Here is a 9359-nt window from a genome sequence, read left to right as displayed (position 1 = left end):
TGGCAGGATATTTACCCAGAATCCCGAGGACTCTGTCATGCTGCTCACTGCATTGGTCTGTAAAGCATTAAACTCCCTGAGCTGAGGTGACGTGATGAGATAAATATGGCTACATAGAGACTTGCAGAAAGACAACATGGAAACTGGAGAGCCAGCAGTAGTGCATTATGGGAAGATTATTTTCAGAAGCTGAATGTATAAACATTATACTCACAAGCGAGGGTCAGCACTAAGGCCATCACTGATTGGACGGGTGGGGAGATTAGGCCTGACTCCACTCAGGTTAAGAAGCCGCTCTCTGTAGATAGGAAGAAAAGGGGGACACACCCCTCCCCCGAGGGCGGACCGAAACTGGCAGATAATATATTACCAGAGGCACCGATAATAGGATACTATACACTAATAACAGTTTATATAGGGAGGTGGTGATAGACTTACCTTCCCAAACTGATCCATGCGTACATAGAGGACTAAGCATAGTTATTATTATTATTATTGATTTGTAAAGCGGCAACATATTCCGTGGCGCTGTAAAGAAACAAACCTGGGGTACATAATAATACAGGCGGTGGTGTACAGCAGTATGCACAATACAGAATAGGAGACAACATATTCCATGGTGCTGTACAAGAAACAAACCTGGGGTACATAATAATACAGGCGGTGGTGTACAGCAGTGTGCACAATACAGAATAGGAGACAACATATTCCATGGTGCTGTACAAGAAACAAACATGGGGTACATAATAATACAGGCGCTGGTGTACAGCAGTGTGCACAATACAGAATAGGAGACAACATATTCCATGGCGCTGTACAAGAAACAAACATGGGGTACATAATAATACAGGCGCTGGTGTACAGCAGTGTGCACAATACAGAATAGGAGACAACATATTCCATGGCGCTGTACACAGTAAGAAACAAACATGGGGTACATAATAATACAGGCGGTGGTGTACAGCAGTGTGCACAATACAGAATAGGAGACAACATATTCCATGGCGCTGTACAAGAAACAAACATGGGGTACATAATAATACAGGCGCTGGTGTACAGCAGTGTGCACAATACAGAATAGGAGACAACATATTCCATGGCGCTGTACACAGTAAGAAACAAACCTGGGGTACATAATAATACAGGCGCTGGTGTACAGCAGTGTGCACAATACAGAATAGGAGACAACATATTCCATGGCGCTGTACACAGTAAGAAACAAACATGGGGTACATAATAATACAGGCGCTGGTGTACAGCAGTGTGCACAATACAGAATAGGAGACAACATATTCCATGGCGCTGTACACAGTAAGAAACAAACATGGGGTACATAATAATACAGGCGGTGGTGTACAGCAGTGTGCACAATACAGAATAGGAGACAACATATTCCATGGTGCTGTACAAGAAACAAACATGGGGTACATAATAATACAGGCGGTGGTGTACAGCAGTGTGCACAATACAGAATAGGAGACAACATATTCCATGGTGCTGTACAAGAAACAAACATGGGGTACATAATAATACAGGCGGTGGTGTACAGCAGTGTGCACAATACAGAATAGGAGACAACATATTCCATGGTGCTGTACAAGAAACAAACATGGGGTACATAATAATACAGGCGGTGGTGTACAGCAGTGTGCACAATACAGAATAGGAGACAACATATTCCATGGTGCTGTACAAGAAACAAACAAGGGGTACATAATAATACAGGCGCTGGTGTACAGCAGTGTGCACAATACAGAATAGGAGACAACATATTCCATGGCGCTGTACACAGTAAGAAACAAACATGGGGTACATAATAATACAGGCGGTGGTGTACAGCAGTGTGCACAATACAGAATAGGAGACAACATATTCCATGGCGCTGTACACAGTAAGAAACAAACATGGGGTACATAATAATACAGGCGGTGGTGTACAGCAGTGTGCACAATACAGAATAGGAGACAACATACAGAGTCCATACTGAATACTGACATCCAGCGTTTATTCCTCCTTAACAAATCAATAATTAAATGTGTACAAAAATGCCACAGGGCCCTGGGATATACAAGTATGCCATAGGGCCCTGGGATATACAAGACTGCCATAGGGCCCTGGGATATACAAGACTGCCATGGGGCCCTGGGATATACAAGAATGCCACGGGGCCCTGAGATATACAAGAATGCCACGGGGCCCTTGGATATACAAGAATGCCACGGGGCCCTTGGATATACAAGAATGCCACGGGGCCCTTGGATATACAAGAATGCCATGGGGCTCAGGGATATACAAGACTGCCAGGGGGTCCTGGGAAAGCAAGCCCTGCCTCTAACACAGCAGCGTGTTACTGCTACAGTGAATGCTCTTTATGAAAGAATCCCCATTAACATTTAGAATCTCTGTTTGTTTGAAACCGCTATGGGCAAATATTCCAGGATCTAAAATGGCGGCTGAACATACTTCCAGTAGATTTTGTGCACAGTATAAATGCCCTGGAACCTCCCTCTAATGCCCAACACCCTGAGGAAGCCCAAGATTGAGCAAAACATGTAGGTGGACGGAGCGACAAGAGGCGGTCCCATACTGAGAAGCCATATACACGTGGGTAGATCGCGGGGTGAAAACCATTATCTGCTGACATTGTCACATTAAGGCAATAACAGAGGCTGGTGTCCCTGCAGCTGGAGGCAGATATCAGGGTGCAGTGCCTCCAGCTGGCAGGTGAGAGTCACTGCGCTTCTGATGCTAGGCATAGATATGGATATACCAGCATATCGCTTGCTGGACTGGCAGGAATTATCCACAGACACTGCGGAGACGCCATATGGCTTTGCACTAACAATATGCGATACCTTTGCTTGCTGCAAGACCTCTTATGCTTGTTGCTGAGGGGCCCGGGCTCTGTATTGAGGAAGCAGTGATTGCCTAGATCCTATAGTGAGGATACACACTGCAGAGCTGCTTGTTGTGTGATGCTGCAGAATGCCACCCAGCATGTGGAACTGCAGTAACATCGCTCACAGATGTGGCAGCATATTCTGTTTATTGCCATAGGCCTTGTGTGATGCTGCAGAATGCCACTCACCATGTGGAACTGCAGTAACATCGCTCACAGATCTGGCAGCATATTCTGTTTATTGCCATAGGCCTTGTGTGATGCTGCAGAATGCTACCCAGCATGTGGTACTGCAGTAACATCGCTCACAGATCTGGCAGCACATTCTGTTTATTGCCATAGGCCTTGTGTGATGCTGCAGAATGCCACCCAGCATGTGGAACTGCAGTAACATCGCTCACAGATCTGGCAGCATATTCTGTTTATTGCCATAGGCCTTGTGTGATGCTGCAGAATGCCACCCAGCATGTGGAACTGCAGTAACATCGCTCACAGATCTGGCAGCATATTCTGTTTATTGCCATAGGCCTTGTGTGATGCTGCAGAATGCCACTCACCATGTGGAACTGCAGTAACATCACTCACAGATCTGGCAGCATATTCTGTTTATTGCCATAGGCCTTGTGTGATGCTGCAGAATGCCACTCACCATGTGGAACTGCAGTAACATCGCTCACAGATCTGGCAGCACATTCTGTTTATTGCCATAGGCCTTGTGTGATGCTGCAGAATGCCACCCAGCATGTGGAACTGCAGTAACATCGCTCACAGATCTGGCAGCACATTCTGTTTATTGCCATAGGCCTTGTGTGATGCTGCAGAATGCCACTCACCATGTGGAACTGCAGTAACATCGCTCACAGATCTGGCAGCACATTCTGTTTATTGCCATAGGCCTTGTGTGATGCTGCAGAATGCCACTCACCATGTGGAACTGCAGTAACATCACTCACAGATCTGGCAGCATATTCTGTTTATTGCCATAGGCCTTGTGTGATGCTGCAGAATGCCACTCACCATGTGGAACTGCAGTAACATCGCTCACAGATCTGGCAGCATATTCTGTTTATTGCCATAGGCCTTGTGTGATGCTGCAGAATGCCACCCAGCATGTGGAACTGCAGTAACATCACTCACAGATCTGGCAGCATATTCTGTTTATTGCCATAGGCCTTGTGTGATGCTGCAGAATGCCACTCACCATGTGGGACTGCAGTAACATCGCTCACAGATCTGGCAGCATATTCTGTTTATTGCCATAGGCCTTGTGTGATGCTGCAGAATGTCACCCAGCATGTGGAACTGCAGTAACATCGCTCACAGATCTGGCAGCATATTCTGTTTATTGCCATAGGCCTTGTGTGATGCTGCAGAATGCCACTCACCATGTGGAACTGCAGTAACATCGCTCACAGATCTGGCAGCATATTCTGTTTATTGCCATAGGCCTTGTGTGATGCTGCAGAATGCCACCCAGCATGTGGAACTGCAGTAACATCGCTCACAGATCTGGCAGCATATTCTGTTTATTGCCATAGGCCTTGTGTGATGCTGCAGAATGCCACCCAGCATGTGGAACTGCAGTAACATCGCTCACAGATCTGGCAGCATATTCTGTTTATTGCCATAGGCCTTGTGTGATGCTGCAGAATGCCACCCAGCATGTGGAACTGCAGTAACATCGCTCACAGATCTGGCAGCATATTCTGTTTATTGCCATAGGCCTTGTGTGATGCTGCAGAATGCCACTCACCATGTGGAACTGCAGTAACATCACTCACAGATCTGGCAGCATATTCTGTTTATTGCCATAGGCCTTGTGTGATGCTGCAGAATGCCACTCACCATGTGGAACTGCAGTAACATCGCTCACAGATCTGGCAGCACATTCTGTTTATTGCCATAGGCCTTGTGTGATGCTGCAGAATGCCACCCAGCATGTGGAACTGCAGTAACATCGCTCACAGATCTGGCAGCACATTCTGTTTATTGCCATAGGCCTTGTGTGATGCTGCAGAATGCCACTCACCATGTGGAACTGCAGTAACATCGCTCACAGATCTGGCAGCACATTCTGTTTATTGCCATAGGCCTTGTGTGATGCTGCAGAATGCCACTCACCATGTGGAACTGCAGTAACATCACTCACAGATCTGGCAGCATATTCTGTTTATTGCCATAGGCCTTGTGTGATGCTGCAGAATGCCACTCACCATGTGGAACTGCAGTAACATCGCTCACAGATCTGGCAGCATATTCTGTTTATTGCCATAGGCCTTGTGTGATGCTGCGGAATGCCACCCAGCATGTGGAACTGCAGTAACATCACTCACAGATCTGGCAGCATATTCTGTTTATTGCCATAGGCCTTGTGTGATGCTGCAGAATGCCACTCACCATGTGGGACTGCAGTAACATCGCTCACAGATCTGGCAGCATATTCTGTTTATTGCCATAGGCCTTGTGTGATGCTGCAGAATGTCACCCAGCATGTGGAACTGCAGTAACATCGCTCACAGATCTGGCAGCATATTCTGTTTATTGCCATAGGCCTTGTGTGATGCTGCAGAATGCCACTCACCATGTGGAACTGCAGTAACATCGCTCACAGATCTGGCAGCATATTCTGTTTATTGCCATAGGCCTTGTGTGATGCTGCAGAATGCCACCCAGCATGTGGAACTGCAGTAACATCGCTCACAGATCTGGCAGCATATTCTGTTTATTGCCATAGGCCTTGTGTGATGCTGCAGAATGCCACCCAGCATGTGGAACTGCAGTAACATCGCTCACAGATCTGGCAGCATATTCTGTTTATTGCCATAGGCCTTGTGTGATGCTGCAGAATGCCACCCAGCATGTGGAACTGCAGTAACTTCGCTCACAGATCAGGCAGCATATTCTGTTTATTGCCATAGGCCTTGTGTGATGCGGCAGAATGCCACTCACCATGTGGAACTGCAGTAACATCGCTCACAGATCTGGCAGCATATTCTGTTTATTGCCATAGGCCTTGTGTGATGCTGCAGAATGCCACCCAGCATGTGGAACTGCAGTAACATCGCTCACAGATCTGGCAGCATATTCTGTTTATTGCCATAGGCCTTGTGTGATGCTGCAGAATGCCACCCAGCATGTGGAACTGCAGTAACTTCGCTCACAGATCTGGCAGCATATTCTGTTTATTGCCATAGGCCTTGTGTGATGCTGCAGAATGCCACTCACCATGTGGAACTGCAGTAACATCGCACACAGATCTGGCAGCATATTCTGTTTATTGCCATAGGCCTTGTGTGAGGCTGCAGAATGCCACTCACCATGTGGAACTGCAGTAACATCGCTCACAGATCTGGCAGCATATTCTGTTTATTGCCATAGGCCTTGTGTGATGCTGCAGAATGCCACCCAGCATGTGGAACTGCAGTAACATCGCTCAAAGATCTGGCAGCATATTCTGTTTATTGCCATAGGCCTTGTGTGATGCTGCAGAATGCCACCCAGCATGTGGAACTGCAGTAACATTGCTCACAGATCTGGCAGCATATTATGTTTATTGACAGAGGCCTCAGTGCTGGAAGCTATGGGCCAGATTTTCCTCTTTTTTTTTTTTTTTAGCAATTCTGTAAGGTTTTTCCGCATATCCGAGCATGAGGCAAAACGTGCCGGTAAATGCATAAAGTGCTGTAAAACGTGCGGTATTTCAGCGGTTAGCATGTTGTAAATAAATAATAATAGTCTTTAATTGTCTTCCATAATGTAGGATAGTCTTTGGAAGATTTTTTTTTGAAAGGGGGAGGAGGTGTATTTGATTATGTAGCAACCTATGGAATGTATATTTATAGGCATCCCTTATAAAAAAAAAACTACTATTGTTTTCTATTACACAGTCTGAATAGGAACTCCACTAAAACAGCAATAGAGACTCCACTAAAAACTGCAAAATGCACACAAATGGACTTTTCCTCCAGGTACAGGCAGGTCTTACACTGATCGGTAAGTTATGTGTTAACATTCCCCCAAATTGCCATGAGAATAGCGATTTTTGGTAAAATTAATGCAAATTACCACATAATTTACCACATGCATGACTAAAATCTACCAGAATTGCCAAATCTCATTACTGTATGCGGTAAATTACGGTACATGCGGTAATTTGCTTGAAAACCCCACCAGAATGGAGGCCAGTATATCAGCGATTAGACTCTAGCTCATTACATTGGGAGCCTTTAACGATGGGTGTCAACACGCAGAGAGAATCTGATTACTGGTGATCTGCAGAATCACCCGCAATGCAGATATACACCAGATTATGGATGATCTGCAGTATCACCAATAATCCGGGTATGTCTAACCTCTGGACACCTGTATAATGTGAGTGTTTGGTGTAACAGTACAACTCTGAGTATAGACCACCAGGGACCCCGGTGGCCTGAGTGACTTGAGGCATACTCCCCTGACTGTCGGGAATATTCCTGTAGCCTGAGGACTCCCTAGGAGAGGGACCCAGGCTGGGTTGCAGGAAGCCCTGCTGCTAATAAGAACAGACTGGCCCTAACTATGTGTGAGGGCCTATTCTCTATGCCCTGGAACCGGGCTAAGGCAAATACACATACAATACAATCCTAGCTCTGGGTGTGAGGTCCATGATCACAACACCCTGGAACTAGCCTACCGAATACCCTAATCTTGGGTATGAGGTCCGTGATCACAACACCCCGGAACTAGTCTAGAGCATAACATCGAACTGACACAGTATCCTAGTCTTGGGTGTGAGGTCCGTAGTCACAACACCCTGGAACTGGTCTAAAGCATAACATAGAACTGACACAGTATCCTAGTCTTGGGTGTGAGGTCTGTAGTCACAACACCCTGGAACTGGTCTAAAGCATAACATAGAACTGACACAGTATCCTAGTCTTGGGTGTGCGGTCCGTAGTCACAACACCCTGGAACTGGTCTAAAGCATAACAGTAAAGCCACAAGAGTAATCTAGCTCAGTGTGAATCCCCAGGTCCACCTGGCTCTTAACACACTGTAGGATCTGACTGTGGTCTGTGTGCCAACACGTAAGCATTCGCAACGGCAGACAACGTGAGACTGAAAGACAAGCAGCTATATAGTGCAGCGCAGATCAGCGCCGCCCAGTCCCCTTCAGCCAACCGCCGTTCGTTCTGGGATCAGCTGACCAGTAGAGTCAGCTGACCCCTTTCTGCTTCCCATAAAGCTTCTGCCTCTTGCCGCGCGCGCGCACGTATTCCTCAGCCTATGTGCACAGGAAGGCTGAACCACATCAGACACGTCGCCACGCAGAAACCACCGGGCTGAACATGGAACTAGCTTCCGCGCCGTCAGAGCATCCTTCACAGAGCCCTTTCAGACTGGCACGGTTACCGCAGCCTAATTATTCCCTATGGGGGAGTTCACACTTCCCACGTTGCGGTACGCTGCAACAGAAGTCCCCGCTCTAACGCTAGCGCAGAACTACATTACTGTGCGGCTTACGTGGCGACCTGCGGTGATCTGCGTCAGCCTGGAAGTCATGTTAGTCTATGGTGATGCGGATATTTTAACCATGTTGGCGTGCGTGGAAGCATCTTGTTGCATTACACTTCTGTGCAGTTCTGTATCCCCGACTACAAGCGCATGTCACTTCCTGCTTGGCTGGATGCCAGACAGGGAACACTGTGTACTATGGCGGTGTTCCTGTAGGGCCTGTTTGTAGCGGTGCGATGGGGAGTGACATTTGCGACGCATCGCTACAGCCAGTTGGCAGTGTAAAAGCGGCCTTAGCCAGCCCAGATCCAGCTCTATTTTTACAGTGTGTTGTGTAGATGCCTGAATGTGACCACAGGTAGTGTGCAGCTTGTCTGGTATGCGGGGTGACTGCTGAGATCTGCATCTGAGGATTACATTCATCACTCTTCATGTCATTTTAAAGGAGGAGTCTTTAATGTTTTGTGAATTTTGCTTCCCTTTATCCTTAATAAAGTGTTATATTTTGGAATGGTGAGGCCTGATTCAGCTTTCTTTTCTCTTCTTGTTTTCCTTAATGCTTTGAGTCTATTACCTTAGCTGCAGGCCTATGAGAGTGCATGGAGCAATGTATAAATAGAGGTGACTGTCTGACATCCCCCTCTTCATGCTCTGGTGCGCCCAGATTCCAGATGGGGGGAATCCCGCTCTTCCTGAATACTGTCTGGGCGTTACCTTTTATCGTTTCCAAGTAGCTATGGGCGTGGTCTTACAGGCATAGGGGGGGGGGGGGTGAATGTGGTGGTCATCTCTGGTCCGGACCCCCATCCACTAGACAGGACCGCCTTCCCCCAGAATCTGAGGAACAGGTAAGTAAAATCATTCACGAGTTCCCAGACAAGCAGATTATCAGGCCATGCAATTCGGTATCACATAGCCCGATATGGCCAATCTTGTACGGGAAACCAACCAATGGAGGATATGCATG

At 47.1% G+C, this 9359-nt stretch overlaps 1 protein-coding gene across 1 annotated transcript in view; it reads left to right on the top strand.

Annotated features, from left to right (window-relative positions):
- Positions 1 to 9359, top strand: part of LOC137537289 (zinc finger protein 850-like) — a 347039-nt gene that overhangs the window by 90316 nt on the left and 247364 nt on the right. The window lies entirely within an intron of this gene.

Source organism: Hyperolius riggenbachi, chromosome 10 (genome assembly GCF_040937935.1).
Source record: "Hyperolius riggenbachi isolate aHypRig1 chromosome 10, aHypRig1.pri, whole genome shotgun sequence".
In the NCBI taxonomy this organism is placed as follows: Eukaryota; Metazoa; Chordata; class Amphibia; order Anura; family Hyperoliidae; genus Hyperolius; species Hyperolius riggenbachi.
The sequence above is the reverse complement of the archived record's forward strand: the minus strand, read 5'-3'. Positions and strand labels throughout refer to the sequence as shown.